This window comes from Mauremys mutica, chromosome 8, assembly GCF_020497125.1.
Source record: "Mauremys mutica isolate MM-2020 ecotype Southern chromosome 8, ASM2049712v1, whole genome shotgun sequence".
Lineage (NCBI taxonomy): Eukaryota > Metazoa > Chordata > Testudines > Geoemydidae > Mauremys > Mauremys mutica.
Window position 1 is genome coordinate 97,710,946 of NC_059079.1, and position 25,762 is coordinate 97,736,707.

General features: G+C 41.2%; 1 protein-coding gene across 3 annotated transcripts in view; it reads right to left on the reverse strand.

Moving 5' to 3' along the window:
- Positions 1-25,762, reverse strand: part of FSTL4 (follistatin like 4) — an 816,966-nt gene that overhangs the window by 40,963 nt on the left and 750,241 nt on the right. The window lies entirely within an intron of this gene.

A 25,762-nucleotide genomic window follows, 5' to 3' on the forward strand; every position in this document is an offset into this window, starting at 1 on the left:
TATAGGTAACCAAAGACAAGAAAGAGGCCTTATTTAGCAAATTTATTTTAAACATCACACAAAACTAGGCTATCTTTTTCAGCTTGTTTTGACAGGATCTCAACTTGGCAACACAGCTTGAATTTTCAGTAGTAAGTTTTGGAATTTATAAATCAGCATGCAGGAGGAAATGAGTGACAATTTAAGAGTAAGGTGATGCAACTAAAGTAATTCAATTGAGTGTGAACTTTTTGCTCGGTGTTAACGAGATGCTCGATGCTTGTAAAAAGATGACACTCTCTGGCCATCTATCAGTAATTTATAGTGGAATTTAATATCTGTCTACTAAGGTTATAGAGCAAGCTCTAACTTCTGGGTGAGTTAAAGACTGTTTGGATCTATGCTGATTGCTAACACAGTGCACCTTGACCTAGAGTCTTGATGAGAAAGAACTGAAACTATTTGTCAGTTATCTATAAAACACCTTCTGTCAAAACCTAGTTAGGAGTTAAGGAGAAAAAGAGCATTTCTTTCAAAAATGTTTTGATTTTTTTAAATTGGGTATGTGCCTTTTCCCCTAGCTCTCATCTGCAGCAGCTTTACTTATATTTTCTCCATGTGTAAGTTAAAATGAAAGTTATTCCAGAGAATTCTCATGACTTTGTTGCTCAGTTTGGGTATCTGGGTATTTTGCCCTTGTGCTCTGCTTATCAAGTTATTGCAAGTGATCCCAAACAGGACTATACTGGGGAATAACATACACAGTAGCTTCTTTTCTCTTCTCATTAGCATTCAGACTTCTGCTGCTCTAAAATGTTTATACTTTTATGCAAAACCCAGAAGGAAACACTTAAAAAACATAGTTAATTAGTTCAAAGAATGATTTTTCCTTAATTAGCTCAAAGCATGAAGCATGCTAAATGAAATCCTTTGCAGAATTTCACTGGAGAAGTACAGTATAATTTCATGCGATGTAATAAGAGCAATACAAAATAAATACAACCGGATAATAATAAAGAGGGATGCAAAATTATTCCACTGGTCAAAACCCAAGAACATTTGACCAAACTCCAAGTGTGGATGGAGGAAGGAAAGCCACATATGGAATATGCAATGGGAAAATCCCTACAGGAAGTTTTATTGGTTGTGCCATCCTTTTTAAATACACCCTTAAAGAATAAAATGCAATCCATCTGGTTTCTTTGATATGATCTTGAAAACATACACAATTTAGTTATGGGGCCAAATTCTGAGTTACATGCATCAAACCCTCATCAGTGAGAATGGTGGAAATCTGTGTAGGCCAAAATGTGTGTCTTTGTTCAGGACAAATAGAAAGAGTTTCCATGTGGATGGGACAGATGTATCCAATGCTGCCCCCCATCCACATGCCTGGAGATGCTGAGGGATGCTAAGGACGTGCAGTCAGCAGACTTTACCCTGAGCAAGCTCTTTATCCAGATCTTTCCAGCCACAGTTACTGGGCAGGAGGGCTCTAGCATCTCCCACTGCAGGACTGCCAACCCCAAGTGTTTCAAAAATTGAGTCAGTCCCTCCCACCTTCCTCCAATCATGAGACTGGTTTTAAAATAATGAGATTTATTTTGTCTTCTGGTTTGTCTGTCTTTTTTTTTTTGTCTTCTGGTTTCTGAGCCACTAAGGTTCCCTTGCTTCGGGTCATAAAATTTTTTCTCTGCAACCATGAGGGTTAGAAACGGATGGGATTACAATATGAAAGCAGTGATTCTCATTCAATCTCTTGATTCCAGCAGCTGGGGCTTCAAGAAAAACATTGCTAACTGACTCTTTTTAATCTCTGTCCCTGAACAGGCATCAATGAGGGTATACTATCAATCCAGGGCAGACCATGAGTGGGTAGAAAAGGTGGCCCTGGAGCTCTGCTAAGTTTTGTACATTACAAGATGGAGTAAGGAAGTGTCTGAAGCATGAGAGGAACTTGCCAGTGGAACTAACATGCCCCTTCGTTCCAGATCATGCTCTTTGATGCCTACAAACTCACAGGTGGCAGAAATAACTGTGGACATGGCTACTGTTGTTTCTGCTAGTATGACCTTAGCACATAAACTACGATTTTGCCAATGCTCCTTTACAAAGTTGTGTGTTCCCTTCAATTTTTTGTCTGCCTATTCAAACATCTACTCAGAATTTGGCCCTAAGGGTGAAATCCAAGCCCCAGTGAAGTCAATGAGAGTTTGCCAATGACTGCCAGAATTTCACCCTAAGTTTAAAATGTATAGCCTGATCTATTGGAAATAGCTAATGGAAAGTTAGGGCCTGAACTTGCAAATGCTACTAAGCATAGTGCATTGATCATTCCCACTGAAATCAATCACTCTTCTATCATAAATTCAGGGAAAAATGTCCATCTAACAATATAACGTGCAAGATGCAACTCAGCACATTGTACTGCATGACTCCTGGAAACTTGGCCAAAACTTGCATTTATACTGAAGCAAAGATCTTAGGACACAGCTACACTAGCGTTTACAGCAGCACAGATGCACAGATGCACTTGCGCCGCTGTAAGTTCTCTAATGTAACCGCTCTGGGAGAGAGCTCTCCTGCCTGCTTAACTACTCCAGCCTCCATGAGTGGCAGAAGCTATGTCATAAGAACATAAGAATGGCCATACTGGGTCAGACCAAAGGTCCATCAAGCCCAGTATCCTGTCCTCTGACAGTGGCCAATGGCAGGTGCCCCAAAGGGAATGAACAGCCAGGTTATCTAGTGATCCATGCCCTGTCACCCAATCCCAGCTTCTGGCAAACAGAGGCTAGGGACACATTCCTGCCCATCCTGGCTAATAGCCATTGATGGACCTATCTTCCATGAGTCTATCTAGCTCCCTTTTGAACCCCATTATAGTATTGCATGAAAAAATACTTTCTTGTGCTTGTTTTAAACCCGCTACCTATTAATTTCATTTGGTGGCCCCTTGTCCTTGTATTATGAAGAGTAAATAACACTTCCTTATTTACTTTCTCTATACCTCTCATGATTTTATAGACCTCTATCATATCCCCCCTTAGTCGCCTCTTTTCCAAGCTGAAAAGTCCCAGTTTTATTAATCTCTCCTCATACGGAAGCCATTCTATACCCCTAATCATTTTTGTTGCCCTTTTCTGAACCTTTTCCAATTCCAATATATCTTTTTTGAGATGGGGCGACCACATCTGCATGCAGTATTCCAGGTGTGGGTGTACCATGTATTTATATAGAGGCAATATGATATTTTCTGTCTTGTTATCTATCTGTTTCTTGATGATTCCCAACGTTCTGCTTGCGTTTTTGGCTGCCGCTGCACATTGAGTGGATGATTTCAGAGAACTATCCACAATGATTCCTAGATCTCTTTCTTGAGTGGTAACAGCTAATTTAGACCCCATCATTGCAGATGTATAGTTAGGATTATGTTTTCCAATGTGCATTACTTTTGAATTTATCAACATTAAATTTCATCTGCCATTTTGTTGCCCAGTCACCCAGTTTTGTGAGATCCTTTTGTAGCTCTTCGCAGTCTGCCTGGGACTTAACTATCTTAAGTAGTTTTGTATCATCTGCAAATTTTGCCACCTCACTGTTTACCCCTTTTTCCAGATCATTTATGATTATGTTAAATAGGACTGGGCCCACTACAGATCCCTGGGGGACACCACTATTTATGTCTCTCCATTCTGAAAACTGACTATTTATTCCTACCCTTTGTTTCCTATCTTTAACCAGTTACCAATCCATGAGAGAACCTTCCCTCTTATCCCATGGCTGCTTAATTTGCTTACGAGCCTTTGGTGAGGGACCTTGTCAAAGGCTTTCTGAATACACTATATCCACTGGATCTCCTTTGCCCGCATGCTTGTTGACCCCCTCGAAGAATTCTAGTAGATTGGTGAGGCTTGATTTCCCTTTATAAAACCCATGTTGACTATTTCCCAGCAAATTATGTTCATCTATGTGTCTGACAATTTTGTTCTCTACGACAGTTTCAACCAATTTGCCCAGTACTGAAGTGAGGCTTACTGGCCTATAGTTGCCAGGGTCATCTCTGGAACCCTTTTTAAAAATTGGCATCATATTAGCTATTCTCCAGTCACTTGGTACAGAAGCTGATTTAAACGATAGGTTACAGATGACAGTTAGTAGCTCTGCAATTTCACATTTGAGTTCCTTCAGAACTCTTGGGTGAATACCATCAGGTCCTGGAGACTTATTACTGTGAAGTTCATCAATTTGTTCCAAAACCTCCTCTAATGACACCTCAATTTGGGACAGTTCCTCAGATCGGTCACCCAAAAAGAATGGCTCAGGTTTGGGAATCTCCCTCACATCCTCAACAGTGAAGACCAATGCAAAGAATTAATTTAGTTTCTTCGTGATGACTTTATTGTCTTTGAGTGCTCCTTTAGCATCTCAATCGTCCAGTGGCCCCACTGGTTGTTTAGCAGGCTTTCTGCTTCTGATGTATTTAACATTTTTTTTTGCTATTACTTCTGGAGTCTTTGGATAGCTGTTCTTCAAATTCTTTTTTGGTCTTTCTAATTATATTTTTACACTTCATTTGCCAGAGTTTATACTCTTTTCTATTTTCCTCATTAGGATTTATCTTCCACTTTTTAAAGGATGCTTTTTTGCCTCTTACTGCTGCTTTTACTTTGTTGTTTAACCACGGTGGCTCTTTTTTGGTTCTCTTACAATGTTTTTTTATATTGGGGTAAGCATTTAAGTTGAGCCTCTATTGTGGTGTCTTTAAAAAGTTTCCACGCATCTTGCAGGGATTTTACTTTTGGTACTGTACCTTTTAATTTCTGTTACACAAAAATGAGGAGGTTAGTGAAGTTCCCCTTTCTGAAATTAAATGCTACAGTGTTGGGCCGCTGTGGAGTTTTCCCCCCCACAGGGATGTTAAATTTAATTATATTATGGCCACTATTACCAAGAGGTCCACCTATATTCACCTCTTGGACCTGATCCTGTGCTCCACTTAGGACTAAATCAAGAATTGCCTCTCCTCTTGTGGGTTCCAGGAAGAGCTGTTCCAAAAGCAGTCATTTAAGGTGTCAAGAAACTTTATCTCTGCATCCCTTCCTGAGGTGATATGTACCCAGTCAATATGGGGATAGTTGAAATCCCCCATTATTATTATTGAGTTTTTTATTTTAATAGCCTCTCTAATCTCCCTGAGCAGTTCAGAGTCACTAACACCATCTGGTCAGGTGGTCTGTAATATAGCCCTACTGCTATATTCTTATTTTTCAAGCATGGAATTACTACCCATAGGGATTCTATAGTACAATTTAGTTCATTTAAGATTTTTACTTCATTTGATTCTACGCTTTCTTTCACATATAGTGCCACTCCCCCACCAGTATGATCTGTTCTGTCCTTCCGATATATTTTGTACCCTGGTATTACTGTGTCTCATTGATTATCCTCATTCCACCAGGTTTCTGTGATGCCTATTATATCAATATCCTCATTTAATACTAGACACTCTAGTTCACCCATTTTATTATTTAGACTTCTAGCCTTGGTATATAAGCATTTTAAACACTTGCCATTTTTTGGCTGTCCCCTATTGCATGATGTAATTGAATGGGACTTTTTTTCATTTGAATGTTTCTCATCAGATCCTCCCTGTATTTTATCATTTTCCATCCTCTCCTCCTTATTAGGACATAGGGAATCTCCATTTATAGATCCTCCCTAAAGGGATGTCCGAATGACATGCTCCTCCACACCTGTTAGCTTTCCCCCAGCCCTTAGTTTAAAAACTGTTCTACTACCTTTTTAATTTTAAGTGCCAGCAATCCGGTTCCATTTTGGTTTAGGTGGAGCCCATCCTTCCTGTATAGGCTCCCCCTTTCCCAAAAGCTTTCCCAGTTCCTAAAAATCTAAACCCCTCCTCCCTACACCATCATCTCACCCACACATTGAGACCCTGCAGTTCTGCCTGTCTAACTGGTCCTGTGTGTGGAACTAGAAGCATTTCAGAGAATGCTACCATGGAGGTCATGGACTTCAATCTCTTACCTAGCAGCCTAGATTTGGCCTCCAGGACCTCTCTCCTATCCTTCCCCATGTCGTTGGTACCTACATGTACCACGACGATGGCTCCTCTCCAGCACTACACATAAGCCTATCTAGATGTCTCGAGAGAAGCTCTCCAACCAACATAGTGCTGTCCACACCGGCTCTTATGTTGGTGTAACTTGTGTCACCCAGGGAGCTGATTTAGTCATAAGTTATACTGATGTATGCTGTAGGATAGACATAACCTCTGGTAATCAATGTGCTGAGACTTTTTAAGGTAAAGGGCAAACTCAGGCCACAGATCTAAAGGACAGAAGTAAATCCATATAAAATAGATTCAAATTCCTCCTCTGAATCTGGCAGAAAGAAGATTTGAATCCACATCTGTTACCTTTCCCAAGTGAGTGCCCAAACCACCAGGCTTATGAGTCATTCTTTCTCTTGTTGGCTCAATGAATATTCATGTATTTATACAAGGTAGACCGGCTTCAACAGGAGAGACTGACAGATAGCTACCTCAAAATAGACTATAGCCAGGTGGTTTGGGCACTTACCTAAGAAGGGGGAGATCTGAGTTCAAGTCCTTGCTCCAGAGTGGCAATTCAAACCTATGTCTCCTGAATCACAGGCAGGTATCTTAACCACTGTGGTAAAGGTTATAAGGACACACTGAAATACATGCACCAAATGTTTTTCAGATTGATTTTTTTCGGTTTGGCCAGCAACCATTCACTCAGCTCTAGGTGGCAACCATGTTAATAAAAAAAAATAAAATTGCACCAGATAAGCAAACTGCATATTGTACAGGATATTTAACATTTTTGAAAGCTAATCCTAGATGCAGCTCAGATTGAGTTTCAATCAATAAAAGTAAGGTGGCTACTTTTATGGAATGATTTATATGGAGTTATAGAAAAACAAAACAATAAAATCTTTCTTTCAAGTGATGCTTCCTTATAGACATTGCTGAATAATGTTTGAAACGCTTGGTTGGTGCTCTGTAATTGTCTTTTTATGGATGATATATTTTCTCTGATGCATACAAATGTATTAGTACAAGCAAAGATCCTTCCAAAAACAAACAGATGCAAGATTATACTATTATTCCTCTCCTCTAATATATTGTTCCTCTAAAGAAAAGCTTTTTCTTAAAAGCATAGTTTTGACTTTTAAAAGCTATTTTCTAATTCTTAATAAAGAAGTTTATCAAATATGATTGAGATAATACCATATTTTAATGTCAAACATAGAGGGATAATATTTGCAGTGTGTAGGCAGTTATGCATATATAGTAAATCCCCATGACTGAAGATAAGAGCATTACTCAGGATGACCGATATCAAAACCTGGGATTATTACAGTCTCTTCCAATGATGTATATTGTCTACAGAAAGAATATTGTATTTTTGTAACATTAATGACTGTTTTTTCCTTTTTTGCATCTTATGGTTTTCTCTGTTTTTCCCCTATGGACCAGATCAGTTAGTACACGAGGGTTTTACATTTACATATACACATTGTAACAAACTGGGAAATAGCTGTACTGTTTATGCATATGATGCATAACTCTGTGTTGGATGGGTTATTTGCTATAGAGTTAGACCAAAAGGGCTTGTTAAAAGAACAGAGGAAGAAAGATTAAAATAATGGCCTCGATAACGAGCATGCCAACAAACACTCTAACCCAATAGCCGGCTTACAGCCATGAAGAGGTGACTCCTAAACCCCTCACCTGGTGACTACAGCATTTTGCCAAGGCTGAGAAGAGAGAGATCAAGGGAAATACGCCATTACAGGACCCCAGGCCTAGAGAAGGGAAGGCGTTTGGGTGAGCTAAGAAAGGCTGCCCAGGGACTGTCAGTGAGAGCTAGGGTGACCACCCGTCCTGAATTGGGCGGGACAGTCCTGAAATGCAGAGTTCAAGTCCCAGTCCCGAGCTGAATGACTCCAGATTTCCTGTGGTGTCTCCCCACACCTGCCTGAGGCTCTTCCTGTTGTGTGTGTGTGTGTGTGCGTGTGTGGGGGGGCAAGGTGGGTCTTATTTCCCCCCCTACCATGCCACAAAGCCCTTCCCCCTGCTTCTCCTCTCCCCCGGGGCCCCACCCCTACTCAGGCCAGAAGCCAAAGCTGGGCAGTACTAAGAGCCACTAAGGGAACCTGGGCTGCTGTGGGGAGCCCTGGATGGTGTGCCCTGGCTGCTGTGGGGAGCCCTGGATGGTGTGCCCTGGCAGGGTGGGGACACAGGTCAGGGGCTGCTCTTGGGGGCCTCCCAACCTCCTGCCTAGGGCAGTTGGAGGGTCCAGGGCTCTGCACATAGGGACAGGGTCGCTGGGTGGCTCTTACCACAGGCTGGCTCTGGGAGTGGCCAGGGAGTGGGACCTTAGGGGGAAGAGGAGGCGCAGGGGCAAAGCCTCAGGGGGAGGAGGGGGTTGGGTGCTCCAGGGGAAAGAGAAGCGAAGGGGCAGGGGGTCTTGCATGTGTCCTGCTTTTGCCTTTCGAAAAGGTGGTCACTTTAGTTGAGAGCACGCAGCTCACAAGGCAACACACAGACAGAGAACATGCTGCGCGCAGGACAGGCTGCTTCTCCCAGCCAGACATGGAGGTTGGCTGACCTGAGGGGAACTTATAGAAGCTGTTAGGAAAGATTAAAGTGTAACTAAGACCCGTGTAAGACCTCTTATTGTTTTTACCCTTTGCTCTATGTGCTTTGTACCTTTTGGGGGAATGAATAAATAATGCTTTGCTTTGAAAAGCACTGAGTCACTTTAATCAGCTCACAGGTCCCCAGAATGAAAGGTCTTACAGGGGCCTAACACAGGTGGGCCTGTTGTGTTAACATGGTTGAAAAACAGAGGGACTGCTTCCCAGAGAGGCAGTCTAAGAGTGTCTGGACTGCATGGTTCCAGCAGTGAGGTTCAGGAAGCCAAGCACCCAAGGGGGTCTAAGGTGCCATTTGCTCTAGAACTGTGATAGGCATATGCATGCATGCACCCACCCACCCTATCTCAGAAGAACATTATGTAGGTTGAAAAGTCAAGCACTGAAAGTTAGGTAATGCCAGAAGTAAGGTTGCCTTTGTATGTGGTACAATCTAATAATCTCATTACAAAACAACTGTTAAATGTTTTAGTAAAAATCCTTGTTTTTCAGCAGGCTCATGACTGATAAGTTCAAGCAGTGACAGATGGCAAACTGTCTTATTCTACAGCTTGTATCACTTTTTCCCTCTTTGAAATAAAAACCGCTGTACTTCCTCGTGAGTATCATTTACATTTTGCAGTTACCCTTCAAAAAAAAAAAAAGGGATTGATAATTCACTCTCTGGATACATTCAAACGTTGCAAAAATTAAAAGCCAGTGTTTTAAATTGTTCAGAGCCTGGTATGATATTTAGCAATCTTAAAGTCATTACCATACACAGTCAATTTTAAAACAAAACTACTGTAGACAAATGACACGTCTTTTCTGCATTCCATTTCCCTTCCATCTGTACTGATTACCAAGGTACTGGTCTTGATAAACAAAAGATTTTGCATGTTTATTTATCCTACTCCTCCTTCCCAATACATTCATTGACATCACGATCTGCTAAGGTTCTGAGACACCACACTCAGAGATGTGTACAATTTTATTCGCTTCTCCCTCCCTCCCAGCGCTTTCGCACGGCAAGCCTAGGAGGGAGGTGGAAGGAGGGAAGCACAGCACCTCTGGGAGAGGAGGCGGGCCAGGGATTTGGGGAAGGGGCAGAGTTGGGGAGGGGTCACGAGCAAATTTGCCACCCCCGCAAATTTGCCGCCCTAGGCCTAGGCCTTGTTGGCCTAGGCGATAATATGCCACTGATTTTGCCTCAGTTGAAACAATTTCATTCACTATCCAATATGTGATTGTAATGTCACAAGTCCTGTACTGCTACATAAGCGAATGAAGCTGAGAGAAAGGGAATGAGTAGCAAACGTTGACTCATTGGGTTCAATCCCCAGTGTGACCCAGCTTTCTGCTTGTGCACCCAAGAGCAGGTGGAAAGTTCAAAGGAGGCATTGATGTTTTTCTGGCTTCCAGTCCTGGAGGGCAGTTTGGCCCACACTGCATATTAGAATAGGCTCACGGCTACTTAACATGTGTGTACCTGACGCTGAGGTGGGAGGACTAGCTGGCATAGAACTAGCTACACCAACTCTGTGTCACCTGAGAAAGCTTGTACAGTACACAAGTTGCAGTGCCCAGCTGCCCTTCTAGGGCAGGTCTGCGGTCCCTTTGCCCTGCCAGAGTGATGCAAAGGGCAATTAGCATATGCTAAAATCTTGTGTATTTTATAGAATGATTTGTAATTGTTTAAGCAAAAATAAAAGAAGAAATAATGGAAAAACTACAGCTCGGTGCCATCAGTGAAAGCATTCTTTCTGCACAGGGGGCTAAGGGCCAGCGTCAGCTAATTTTTAATTTTCAAAGATAAACTTGTGCAATCCCACATGCCTACTTTGCTGAACAAATACTCTAAGTACCGACAAACTATAAGCAGGTAGAAGCTAACAGCTAATCTGCCTGCACATTCATAATATCATCACGTGCAAATAAAATATTTGACTGTATTTTGAAAACCAGACTACAGTGTACTAGTCACAACTAGACCCAGTGTACTAGTGACAACCATTAAACACTCTCAATCAGGCAGTGTAGCATTTAGCCAGAAGACAGCGACACATACTTAAGCAGGTCTGACATGGCATCCAACAGAGGTTTGTGGTAGTCTCTTTCACACACATACAAGTGGTAGTCTTTCTCTCACTCACACACATACATATTGTGTGAACAGACCAAAAATGTACATCAGGTACTATATAATTATTTATTGAACAGTATTAGTGTTCCAGGTTCTGAACAAAGGAAACACAATCTCCTGGTTCTTTCACCCAAGTCTCTCTTTTTGAGACATATCACTAATTTAATTGCAGCTGCCTCAGTTCCACATACATTTGGTGTCCCCTTGCTTTTATTACTGAAAATTATTTACATCAGAAATAAAGAATCCCACAGCTGTGGTTACTGAGTTATTTACACTAAAGGAATGAATCCCACAGCACTTTTCAGATTATCCTGCATGAATAATCATAGTAACGTACAGCTGGAAGGGAACTTGAGAAGTCATAAAGTCCGACCTTTGCACTGAGGCAGAGCCAAGTAAACCTAGAGTAGACCATCCTTGACAGGTGTTTGTCCAACCTGTTCTTAAAAACCTCCAGAAACGGGGATTCCACAACCTCCCTTGGAAGCCTATTCCACGGCTTAATTACCCATAGAGTTAGAATTTTTTTCCTAATACCTAATTTAAATCTCCCTGGCTGCAGATTAAGCCTTTTGTCCTTCATAATCTTTGTATGGCCTTCACTTGGGATCCTTCTCACACACTGCACCACTAGATGTGGGCTTTGGCAGGATGAGAGGTATGCCTTTACCAAACTATTCCGTCACAGCCTTTAGGCATACCATATTGTGGTCTAACCTCACAGCAGAGAAGAATTTTATGCACATCTTTCTTTAGTGGGTTGTTGCTGAAATACTTAATGGGAAAACTGTATTAAAGATGGACTTGAATGCGGTATGGGTGATCACTTGCACATATTTAGTTCTTTCCTCTGTCACTAACTCTTAGCAAAAGGAACCACTGTGATTCTCCTTTAAAAAAGGGTGGGAATGGATGATGGGCCTCACACTGGGGATATGCACTGTGTGGTCCACTGCCCTGCTCAAACTTCCTGTGTGAAAGGGGCAGGTCTGGGGGCCATAAGAGAGGGGCCAGGAAGATCCATTGCTACATAGTGCATCATGTCAGAACTCCTTGAGTGGTGGGCACTTTTAGTGGAATAAAAGGCTACTTTAGCATTTGGAATGGCTCAGGGGGAGCATCCTTCTGCCTCCCTCCTACGTATTTGACCAAAGCCTGGCCTGGAGCTAGATGTTAGGCTAAGGTAACAAGGATGCAGAGGGAACTTCAAGTTACAAATGCAGTTATGGCTTTGAATTTTGAACACCCTCAAGTTTAGTCTTTGTTGGTTTGGCCGATTGCAAAGATTTGTACACCTTCCATCAGGGTTTGACTTTTTAAATCAACCCAAACTTCAGAGGAGATCAGATCTGAGGGTTTGGTTTGAGCCCAACTCTATTTATAATATTTACATCTGAAAACATCTGGATCATCTAAAAATGCTTCTGCCTGCTGCCTTGCATACCTAATGAAAACGTGGTGTGCCCCACATCCCTCCCATTGTGCTGACCCAGAGTCTGAAATCCTTCTCATCCTTGATTTTAACTAACATCAGCTTCCCACCACTGATAAACACCTGTCTAAAGGGTGACTGAAGAGGCCCTGTGGATTTCTAATTTGATGATGATAAAGAACTACCAATGCCAGTAATTACCAGCAGCTGTCAAAGGGTTGATCTCAAGACCTAGCAACACATACAACCTCAGCTAATAATATTCTTGTCATTTTAGTCCATCAGAACTTATATGATATGAAACATCCCATATAAAAGCAAGAACAAAGCATCACCATTTGAGCTGTTAAATGCATTTCATAGACCAAATGGGACATGATCTCCTGTCCACTGTCTCTCTGAAATCGAGTTTTTTCAAACCAACTGATTACAGCATATCAGGGCTGATTTTATGCCTCGCTATGCAATGTATTTCTCACTAAAGGTAAAGAAACAATGCCAGTATTTATTGATGACCACACTGTGATTAACATTTGGTTAATTATTTATTTTTTTTGTATTCTGAAAATCTTGCTTGATCCTCAGAGTCCCTGAAATAGCCATCTGATAATGTTTAAAACAAAATGTACCCAGGCATTTAATGAGATTATAATTACAATGCAAACTCTACAACGTCTATCACTTTGAAAATAATTTCTCCACACCAACCAAACGTGTCTCATCTTTTTTACAATAGATTCATGAGTGATTCATATGAAAAATAAATTAATCATGGACTCTTAAATCACTTTCTTTCGCCCTTTTAATAATTCATTTCCAGAGACAAGCTGAGAACTTAAGCTTCATTAGAATTATTTGTTCTTGGGTTTAAACATGCTTATTGTGACAGCTATGGCAATTTCCTAAAATATCGTCGAGAGATCTTACTATATTAACTTTATGTATCATTGTGAGTCAGGGACTGAATGTAATTCCATGGGGGAGGGTGACCACAGCCCTCCAGGGACTAAGAACACTGAGGGATGATTAGGCAAATTCACTCTGGTTGTAACATCTCCAGAGAGGTATCACTACGCAGAGAGGCTCATAGACAAACACTTGTCAGGGACAGTGTGATCCAGCAAATGGACAGAACCCTCTGTTCCAGGCAGCTGGGGGGTAATCCTTCCGGAAGTGTTGGAAAGACTGATACCTACCAGAACCTGAGGTTGGATTTGGCCGGGGTGATCTGATAAGCTTATTAGCATTCATATGGTTTCTTTCCTTATTTTTAATATGTTTTCTCTGTCATGCTTTAACCCTAAGAATAAATATGCTTGCTTAGAAACAGCTGTGTGGTAACTCATAACAGCTGGCAATTTCATTGTTCATAGCCTTTGAAGAGTAAGCAAAGTGCAGACGCAGGCCTGTTAGGCAGTCTGGCTTGCCAGGAATAAGACAGGGGACTGTGCAGCCTTGAAAAAACCCATGCAGGAGGGAGGGACACATGGGTCTCTACCCGAGAGAGGAGCTAGGAGCCTAGAATGGGCGCCCTTGGTGGACCACAGAGGGGGAATACAGGTGCACTTGCCCTGAACTGTGACACTTATCATTTCAATAATTTAAATGGGGTTAAATTCAGCCTTTAACAAATGCAAAGGCAGCCTCATGGAGAGTTTAGTTTTTCTTTTTCTATTATTGTACTAAAAAGTATTTAGCACAACAGAAGAGTCTGCTGGTTGGCCCACAGGACATTTTTTTCTGTTAGGAACATACAGAAAGGGGGCATTTTCTGGAGCTTCTTTATTATATCGTAGATAATAACCGACTTCTGCATGCTCCCTGAATTTCATACATATTCAAAGTCAGTATTATAATAATAATCATGGAGCAGACTTGCTGATGAGTTACCTCGGAAGGAAGGTGTTACCATATCAATAGTCTTAAGATGTTGTAATGCCTCGCGGCAGAGGGCAGGCGAAGGGGCGTTCCACAGCAGAAGTCAAGTGTGAGCAAGTGGTCAGGTAGCTGACAGGTCAATGCGTACCAGAGGCAGTCTGGGGGCAATGGTCAGAATTCTCACAGGGGGCAGTAGCCGGAAGATCCAATCCAAGAGGCGCAGTCAGTGGCTGGGGGAGGTGAGGTCAGGCAAGCCAGCAAGTCAGCAGGGTAAGGCGGTCTAGGCAGCAACCAGCAGGCACCGGTCTGTTGCTTGGACAGCTTCCTCTTCCTGCTAGGGCCTTTATATAATCCAGACCCCCAGTGACAGGGCTGCCTATCCGTCCATCAGGGGCCTGAGGTGTGGCTGCTGTGGGCCTGTAAACCTTTAGCACTAAGGCTGTTGGTGAGGGGCAGCGGTTCAGTGCAGCTCCGTGACACAGTGACTAAGGATGCCGCCAAAGGACTGGATTCAATGCTGGGGTCCTGACATGCTTTTAATAGTTCACTATACTAGGAACTCCAGAAGAAAGCAAATGACCAGTCCCAGGTGATGCACTTGGCCAGTTGTGCAATGGTAGATCATGGGAGGAGATTTCTTTGTGACTCCAATCAATAATCATCTTATACTCTGAACCATAAGAATTGACAGTCCTGGACATTTTTATTCAAGCTACTGTAACTATCTTGGTTCATTTGTGTGTGAAATCATTGAAGTCCAATGATCTCAATGGGTCAAGATTTCAACCTAAGATCGAATCAATTTTTTAATCTTAATATCCTATTTGTCTCAATACCTTGCAGCAGTGAGTTTTTTCAGTTAATTTCTTTCTCCCTTTTAATTTTAGGAGATCTCTGTTTTGTTCATCACTCTGCTTCTCTGGTATGTTGTGAAACTTTAATATGTAATGTTTTCAGGTTAATTCAGATTCTCACATGGAATGTGCTGTAAAAAACAAATGTGTATGCATATTTGTATACTTACCTGTTTTTACACACACACACACACCAGTGTGTATCTGATCCATCTATAGAGGGATTACATCTGACATTCCAAATTTCTCAGATGCTTCAAACACTTGCCATCTGTTTTTTAAATAAACTACAAGCGTAATATTATCTTCTTCCTCCCCAAATGTGGATTTTTTCTGCCCAAAATTACATAGATTTGATGTTAAGGACAGGCAATATCCTGTCATTCAATCCTGAAGGTTTTAAAGTCTGATATATTGTGACTCTTCTTGGCGAAAAATGTGAGCGTTCCAGATTGAGCAGCTAGTATCATATATCCCACTGGAAAGTGGCACTCTTCCCATTTCAATGGCATAAAGCTCTTGGGTGAAATCCTGGCCCTATTAAAGTCAATGTCAAACTCCAATTAAATTCAATAGGGCCAGATTTTCACCCCTTGTTTCTAGTCCAGACAGGTCATGACAACAGAACCTTCTACATATTCTATCCCTCTTCTTTATCTACCGTCTGCCTACCTAATCTAAGTGTCCACATAGCTCTATGTATTTCTAAAATGCTTATTAGTGATTTATTGTAACCTATATTTTATTACTTTGTTTGTACTAACACACTGAGCTATTTTCTCTGTAATGAATACTGGGATAATTATTTAAAACTGTGTATACAGAAAAGTCTCATGAAGAAGGGAGGGAAGAGCAATCCTAATTCACTACAAAGTCTCTGCCAACACATTCTACTCCCTGGTTGCTCCTTTTGGGAATTACGATCAAATTATTAACATCTAGATTGTAGGGTTTGGAACAAACAAGGTACTGCTCTTATTTCCTGTAATCAGACAGTTCCTAATAATAGTTGTGATGGGAGGACTATGGATGGCAAGTGTTCAGGGATAGCAGCAGGAAAAAAGATTTAACATCTGCCCACTAGTGCATTTGAAAAAAGAAAAGAGAAAAATGTATGTCTCCTGAATAATATAAACAGTTCAGACCTCCTGGAATTGTGATGTTTCAGACTATGCAGAGATACACCTGCATCAAGTTTACCTTGTCTCAAAGATATATATTTGTTTGCCTAATGTAGTCTGGAAAAAGAACGTTACTGCTGCACAACATATTCAAACAACGTGACTCACTACCTAAAAGTGCAAACCCCACAGATTCTGTTAGCTGAAATCATTAATTCAAATTGGTATTTGCTCTCCTTGTCTACACTAGACATTGTGAACTTTATTCTGACATTTTATATAGACATGTACACACACCTCCCTGCCTCCCCAGCTTTGGAACTCCACAAAGGACTCCCCACTGAGTTGACTCCAAGTTGCTCCTCATGGCGATGGCAGAGTTTGCCTCTTCTCCTAAGGAACAAACTTTCTGTTCAGCTTCCAGAACCTATGGATTTCAATGGATGTGTCTGAGGCACAGTGCCATGCTTGAAGAAACCCTTTGCCTTCCCCCTAGCTCTGTGGTCCACTGTCCCCCTATTTTTCTTCCCTGTAAAGGAGGTGTGTGTGTGGGGGGGGGTCTTCACTGCAGAAAGAGCTTTATTACCTTTTCTGAGTAATCTCAGGACTATAGAGGGGTAGATGCACATCACACCATGGGCCTAGCCCCACTAGCTACTTAGGCTCTTTGAGGTAGGGAATATCATTTTGTGCCCCATCTGTACAGCACCTAGCAGAATGGAGCCCTGGTCAATAATTGGGCTTTCCAGGTGCTACCTCAATACAAATAATAATATTAATTAATAGCTACCCCAATCCCCCACGCAATGACTGGACTCCACAGAGAACTCTCTTTGGGGTCCAAAGGACAGAGACCATGAATGTGGCCGATCCCTATGCCTTTCCATGCAGTACACGGGAGATCTATGCCTAAAGGGGACCTCCTGCAAATGGATTCAGGAGACAGGGATTTTTCCCCCTGACTATATCAGAGCATTCTTGTAATAATTAGACAGTATTCAGTTACGAGAAGGCTGTTCCGGCCTTTAATAATACTGCTTCTGTGAAATGACGATGTGCCTATTGAAAGGTGGAGAACTGCCTGAACCAGTGATGCAATTTAGGTGTCTTTCATTTAGGCTCAGCTCTCATCATGAGAGCTTCTGGAGCCTTTTCTGGAACTGCTGGGGTTCTAATCCTTTGAAATAATTCCAGCACCGGGCTAAACACCTTCGGGCTAGCGTGTATCTTGTTTTGCATAGATGCATGAAGTGGGGATGAGAATGGAAGGCAAGTTCTCCCCTGCCTTGCAGCACTTCAAAGGGTGAGGCACTTCTTAGCCAGGGAGAACAGAAACCCAAAAGGAGAAAGGGCAGCTCAGTGCCTCCTGCTGGTTACACATGCCTTAAGAGGAGAGCTTTGACCTGTACTCTTTCAAAGCAGCAGACACACTCCCAGAGACACACTCCCAGAGACATTCTAAATCAGGAGTGGGCAAACTATGGCCTGTGGGCCAGATCCGGCCTGTCAGGGCTTTGGATCTGGCCTGCGGGATTGCCACCCCCATGGCGCCATGGGCCCCATGCTGCTCCCGGAAGCAGCCGGCACCATGTCCCTGTGGCCCCTGGGGGAAGAGTGGGGGCAGAGGGCTCCACGCGCTGCCCTCACCTACATTCATGGCCCTGCATGCAATTTCCGCACACAGATGTGGCCCTCGGGCCAAAAAGTTTGCCCACCCGTGTTCTAAATAAATAATAAAGCCCCAGATTGTAATATTCATGGTAAAGACAGAGGATGGTTCAAAATCCCTTATTGATCTAAATTTTTATCATACATGTTGATGTACTGAGAACATAACGGCCTTACATTCTAAGACTGTGTGCTCCAAAGGACAAAACGAACAGCCAGACGTTTCTCATGTTGGTATTTTTGTGGTTGCACTAACAACCTATTTAATTTTAGCCTCTGAACCAGAACAGAAATAGTCCAATGAAGGCACCAAATAGATACAAGATCCATGAACCTTATTATGCCAGTACAAGAGATTATGTATCCTGAAAACATCATAAATATCAATTTTCCATTTAACCTTCACCATCCAGGGCCTAGGAGGACCTAAGTATTGCTAGGTATTGTATGACCAATTGCAATTTCTTAATCTTTGACTTTAAAGAAAAAAGCTTCTCTCAAACTGTACAACATCCCATAATTTCCTCACATCACTCGATTACTGTATAATCTAAGATGGCATGAGAGCGTGATCATTTTAATGGCCTGTTCCATCAGCCAGGGTATTCAGAAGGGTTACTCACATGTGACCTTTTTATTAGTTAACAATGGAAACTACATTAAGGACAAACAGGATATTCCTCCTTCATACAGCCTGCTCTGTGAGAAGTTTAACTTAATTATCATATGGGCTGTTAACTCTAGAATGGATTTCAAAATCACACATTTATGATGGATTTTTAAGAGCAGATTTATTATATACATCCTAAGGGGCCTATGGATGGATCCAGAATCAGCCAAAATGAGGTGGGATGTGCATGGGGGATGGATCTTGCAAAATAGAGGGACATGCATGGATGTGGGAGGAGAAGACACATATCTGAAGTACCATTTCCTATCCTTGTCATCAGCAGCTGACTCAAGTGCAGCTCTTTAGTTACTCCAGCAACAGAGTGTGAGCAACTAGTTCCATGGGAAACCGTTCCTGTGCACTTGCAACAAGGAATCCAGGTTTTGCCTGGCCAGGCCTAATGCTGCCCTGCAATCACTTCACTCACTCTGGCCCCCGTTAGCCTAAATATGTCCCAGTACACCAACTTGGGTCCAGTGCAGCATGAAGGTAGCCATTTTCTGGGAAGTATTGCTTAGGATTCAGACTGAGTAGGGTATAAAACTGTACTGATGCACAAAACTCCTGTGGGGACTGATGCATGAGTAGTCCCTAAATATATATATATATATTTTTGGACACACAAAACCAGAACCTAGAAAGTCAATACAAGTTCCTTACCATCGAACATTTATTCTGCAAAAGGTACAAAGTCTAACTCCAGATAGTTTTCAGGATCTGCCCGCTCAGGACTCAACCTGCAGTCTTAATTCAGACAAAAATCCTACTGACTCCTTGGGATCCAATCAAACTTCCAGTAAAGTCCATGGAAATAACCCCATTGACTGCAGTTGGATTGTACTCTTGCTTAGAAGTCCACAGATGTATGAGATGCTGCAATTAATTTTTAACTTCCCTTTAGCCAGTTCACCAAAAACCAGTGACCAATTCATCAAAAAAAATGATTGGTTTCTGCACTGTTCAGAAGATGAAAATGAAGAAAGTCTGAACCCAGGTAAAATTGGGAATTTGTCCGACTCCGTAATTTGCTGTTCTGGCAGAGGAAAGAGTTTTCTGTAGCTTGTATGCTGGGAGCCCAGGTGCCAGCTTGTGCCAAGCACTGACAAATTCATTGCTGCTGGAAACCAGTCTGTTTCACATATGTCAGAGGTGGGGAACTTACGGCCCGTGGGCTGGATCTGGCCCATTGCTTAATTTCATCCTGCCCACAGCAAGTCTCGGTGCCCCCCTGCGGGGCTGGAGCCACGAGTGCTGGCTCACCCCGCCACGGGCGGGAAGCCCCAAGCCTCCACGTCCCCACCCCACTGTGCGGCTGGAGCCACGAGTGCCACTCGCCATGCCATGGTGGGAAGCTCCGAGGTCATTTCCCCCCCTCCCGCAGGTGAATTGAACATTTTATATTTCTCTCTCACCCCCCCTCCCAAATTAAGTTGCTTTTTACTTGTGTGTGGCCCACGATTGATTTTTAATGTGGGTCAATCGCCCGTGATAGAAATGGCCCCGATGTATGTGTTACTACAGTTAAGATGGCTATTATACTTAGAACAATGTGTTTACTCTTTATGAAATCCTTGTAAATTAATGCATGTATTAATCTCAATTATACTACCTTTATCACATGCTATAAAGTCATATTTAAGTTTTTGCTTTATGACTGTAAAAAAATATTTGCTCTGAAACTGTGAACCCAGTCGGGAGGGATATTCTTCCAACCATCAAGAAGCCTATCAAAACTAAATGGGCCTTTGTGGGACATCACAATACACAGATGGAGAGGATACATGCAAAAGGGCTTGTCCCATCCGCTTGAATTATGGAAGGAGGAAATAAAAAAATAGCTGACAAGAACATTTTTCATCTGTCTTTTGCTGTTTGGACTCTCACAGGGCTGGAGCTATAAAACAGGAGCACAGATCCCCAGGATCAACGTGGTCAGCCCTAGGGTGACCAGATGTCCCGATTTTATAGGGATAGTCCTGATATTTGGGGCTTTGTCTGATATCAGGGCCTATTACCCCCTTCCCGATTTTTCACACTTGCTGTCTGGTTATTCTAGTTAGCCCTGAAAGACATTCAGAGCTGATAGAGGACAACAAGTCTGTAACCTTTTAAAACCATAGACTGCAACTCCTTTATGCATACATGCCTACTGCTTTAACTTTGGAATAACTCTTTAGTTAGCCTATTACAGGACTGGCAACAAGCATTGTCTTTGGTGAGAGATCTAAAGTACACATTGACCTGGGGTATATGACTGGTTTTCTTAGGACTGGGAGCAACCTGAGTATTTTGAGATCTTTGGTGTATAAACAACCGTCACTAAGCTGGGTGGCAAGATAGACTGGAATGCCCAAGGAGAGTGTCTGTGACTCCACGGTAAGACTGTTATAGTGCTTCAGAAGTTCACATGTGTTACTAGGTTGGTAAAATCTAACTATTGAGGTCTCTGCCCTGCTTCTTGACAGTCTGCCCTGAGGGTTGGCACTCACTGGCGTGAACCACTCCAGACAGCATGACAGTAGCTAAATGATGGTTTTCAATCTGCAAAAGCTTGCCTTTTTTGTTTTCATCAAGAGGGCATGAACTAAAATATTTTACTTCATTGTGAAGCAGTGGAAATGTGATTTCTTTTTGCTGGTTTTGCTGGCAGTGTGACTCTGACTATTTTTTAATCCATTCAGTGCTGTGCTTTGCTCAGAACTGATGTTTCTTTAAAAGGGATTATTATTAAACCATATTCACAGCTGATGAGCGTGATAGCCTGTGTTAGTCATATCACATGGCAGCATGTAATCGGAAATGTCTTGACTTTCTGAAGCGAAGTACTGTACCGTCTCATGATTGACTCATTAGGGGCAAACACTGACCATCATTTTTAAAACTGGGTGACTAAAATGGGCATATATTTAAGCATCTAAAAAGCGGCCTGATTTTCAGAGGTGCTGAGCCCACTGACTCCCACTGCAGCTGTGGGGCCATGTAAAAATCAGGCCACTTATTTATGTGCCAAATTGTGGATTTAGGTGCCTTATTGTAGGTGAAAATATATGCCTCTGTTCTCAAAACTGTAGTGAAAGGTATGAGAGCTGAAGAAAGTTTGGAGAAAAGATCAGTTATCTAATATATGTTACACAAAAATAATATTGTATATAAAAGTGTGAGGCTTCTGGGTCTTCTCAACATGAACAGTTTGACTAAATACCACCGTAGCTAATCTAATATCTGTTTTACGGGAAGGGTGGCTAAGAAGCTGTTCTGAAGGTCCACAAATTGGATCTCTGAAGAGCTATTTTGCAAGTGACTAATCAGTGAGCTGGCTGCGGCTCAACTCAGACAATATGGAGGTGATGCTGGTGGAAAAGGGGGAACAAAGAAATGTTCTCTCTTTTGAGAGTGGTGCCTTCCCTTTGCGAAGGGGCTTTTCAGTCTTCTCAATAGCAACTGGATCTCCAGGTAGCAGCAGTGACTGGAAGTTTTTTTTTTCACTTTGCCTACTCAAGAGATTGAAGACTTTCCTCTCTGATCCAGACTTCATAACAACTACAGTGATAACTGGCACTCCAGTAGCTAGCAGGAATCCAAAAATCCAAAAACTTCTTGAGGAAATTTAAACTACTGCAGTGCATTATATATGGGGCTACTGGTGAAGACAACTTAGAAAGTACACTTATTTGATACCTCTTATTTGTCTCCTTTCTGAGGTAAAACAATCCCAATCTTTTAATCTCTCTTCACATGAGAGTTATTTTCCATTATATTCCTCACTCTACTCCAAACCTGCTCATATTCTGTAACCTGTGTTCTGAGGTGAAGTGACGAGTACCGCAGATAGTACTCCAGATGAGAGAATGCCATCAGTTTATATAATAGCCTTATAATCTCACACCTTTTCAGGGTAAGAAAATCAAAAAGAGTGAAAAGTGTTAAAAGAAAAAAAAAACTTCATTCAAGAAAATTCCAAATAATAAAAAATAAAAAAACATAATGCTAGAATGAATGTGTAGAATTGCTGAGAAAACTGGGGACACAATGGAGAATTTAGCTCTTCTGTAACTTGTCACAAGATAAATGAATTGATACACACAAGCTACAGAAGTAAGCAAATTATATGCTGCATTTTGTTAACTCCTGGGAGCATATTCTTTAAGGGAAATTATTGATTTTTCATCAAGTAAGTAGAAAGACGAGCCATAAACTAGCTACTAAGTACTCCTGCTTCCATGCATTTAATTCCCTTGCGTGTCTTCAACAAGGAAGCAATTGACTTTTGGGGTTTGCGTTTGTCTCCAATCAAATCTTTAGACAGTACGTAACTTTCATTCTATCCAGCATCAGTATCAAACCTATATCTTAATGATATGTAATAAAAAAAACATATTTTTGGACTAATGACCTAATCGGGATTTAAATGAAACTGTACAGATTAATGTGAAATGTGTAATGGAAGGCAGAGATGAATTTATGTATTAGCTACTTATGAGACTCTTGGCAAACCAACCAGTTCTTTTGTTCTTGGATTCTGCAGTCCATTTGTTATGGTTAAATTGTAAGCCCAATTGTTCACGTATCTTTTCTTTCCGTATTTCTGGAGGAGGCACTCAGTTATTTTACAAATTTAGATAAATTCCAACATCTCTGGTGAAACATATGAGTTTAAAACCCTTGTGTGTGCCAGTTCTTTACACAGACCAATATGAAACAGCTCTGCAGATATTATAAATCCAGTGGGATCTATAATTTGATTTATTATATTTTGGACTTAGGAGTGGTTTCGTAATATATTAGCAAATGCTCCAATTGTTCTTGGAGAGCAAAATGATACACTTTAGAAAGAAAACAATTTCATCATTTAACTCTTTATAATTAGATAACCCATTATCACTATCTAAAGCATTTACATCTCAACTAAGGGTCAAATATAAAAAATAAATTTTCTTTGTAAGAAAACTGATGTGGCTTCTACTTCATAGTCACAAAGTTTCTCCTTATGATTAAATATTATTTTGGTGCTTAAGGCAATCCTAAATATTTTCAAGGGGAAAAAAACTGTTAATTACATGTGTCATTAGGATGGCATTTTGTAATAGCTATGTGACTGAATTCATTAACAGAGCTCTTAATAGATCAGACAAGACAAATTATTATTGTGCTACTCATGAAAGCTTCTCCTTAAATAAGCAGCGAAAAGTGATTAATATTTTGTTGCCAATCAAAATGTCTCAAAAATATTATAAAGAAAAAAGGCATATAAATAACAAGGTTTTTCAATCTTCTAGTTTTAGTGTCTATGTAAATTCAGGATTAATCCAGTCTTTTGTTGTCCATCTTTGTCAATTCCTATTTTAATTTAGATCATATTTCTGTCTTCTCACAGTACATTTATCAAGAGTCTGAACAGAGCAGTAAAATACAGCTAAATCACTTAGTCGTAGAGTATTCCTAGTTCTGTACCACAGCTTGCTGGAAGGATTCTGATTACCACTCATGGTCGGGTTTATATTTTGATCTGGTTTCCTGTACAACCATTAGTGTTTAGTGGAGGGAGAGTCTAATTGAAGTATAATATGTGGGTTTTTCTGAGTGCATGAAGATCCAGTAGGTTTGTGTGTGATTGCAACTGTGCCAGAAGCAGGGAGGATTTCCCTGAAGTTAAAAAGGTACAATTAATCTCCTGCTGCACTTCCAATTAGCCAAATTGCTAACCTTATTGTGAAAAGCAGAAATGCAATTGAGTTTCTGCTTGAGGCATACTAAGAGAAAAAACTGAAGTAATTTAATTAACTGACTTCAAGTATATTAAGGAGCATACTGTCTTTGCTTTCTTTCCCCCCAATGCCTTTAAATAGAACATTGAATAATGTGAATTTCAGTGCTCACAAGAGACACTGCAAAACATCACAGTCAACCTTTAAATTATCTAATGTAGCTTAAATCCAACTAGAGCAATAGTGCACAAATCTCTGAGAGCTGACACCCACATTGCAAACCTGAATGGCAAAAATTACTAGCCTTTCCAGTCCCATGTGCTCAGTCGCCCAAGAAATGCCTATGCATACATACCAAGATGCAACGTCATCATCTCAAATGCAACTTCATGTTGCATGGGATGCAATGTTGTGAGATTGTGACAAAACGGAATGACCTCGGGAAGTGGTGTCAATGCCAATCTACTATGTTTTTGGTCCACGGCACTGATGAGCAAAGGAAGTGATGCTTAATTCTGGAATCACCTGCAGAGACTGGTGCCTCATTTTCAGAACTGAGCAGCACTGACACACTGCTGCTTCATATATTCACATCCCAGTTCCATACCTGAAGAATAGGTTGAGAAAGACAATTGTATGGACATGGGATTCCCCCACTCAGAGGACGCTGATTTAATGATGTTTAGGGAGGGCGTGAGACATGCAGTCAGTTTCGACAGATGTTCCCTACACTTCCCTACCATAGTTACTGAGAGGTATCTAGTGGTAAATGATGACTTTCTAGTGTCAACCACTGTATTCATCCCTCAAATCTCCTCCTCCTGAGCAATGCTTGAAAAACACAGCCTCTCCCCACCTGCTAGATGATGTATGTGAACCCACAGAGTCCTTTAGATTACTTTGATAAAGGGCTGGAGGGGAAAGATCATAATTCCAAAACCTACTGTGTGACATCACTAATAACAAGACGGAATAAGACAGATGCCAGTGGAGTGTAAGTAGTAGTAAAAGTCTTTGGAGATTAGTTGAAGGAAAAGATGCTAAAGGAAAAGATGTCAAGGTGTTTCATAGCTGCAAAAGCTGTTTACCGTAATACTATGTGTTAGATGACAAGATGAAAAAGATAGTAAACCGTAATGTGAAACATTAAAATGGAAAAATAGATATTGCTTCTCCTCCATGTAAGTCTTTGCAAGTGCCATTTTGATAAACTTTCCAGTGATATCCACTTAGAAAGAGGCCTAGCCAGCATGAATAACTGAGAGCAGAGACGGGTTTAAAATGTGAATGATTGTTTGAGGTCAGGTCCAAAGTAAACACTAGTTAAAGGAGTGATGAGATTGTGCAGAAATGATTCCATTTACACATTAGGACATATTTCCTCTTAACATTCAAAGACAAGTCTTGTTTATAATCAACAAACCAATACCAGGCACAGTTGTAAATCATGTAAACCAGAGTCCACTTGTTCCAATGCTAAATTTATGTGATTTAAAAAGGAATAAAAGTGTACTTGATTTTGAAAGTTCTATCTTAAAAATTCTAATTAATATCACAAAAGTTAGATATGATCTGAAACCTCAAACCAAGCACCTTCTAATTTAAGAGTGTGTTGGAATTCAAA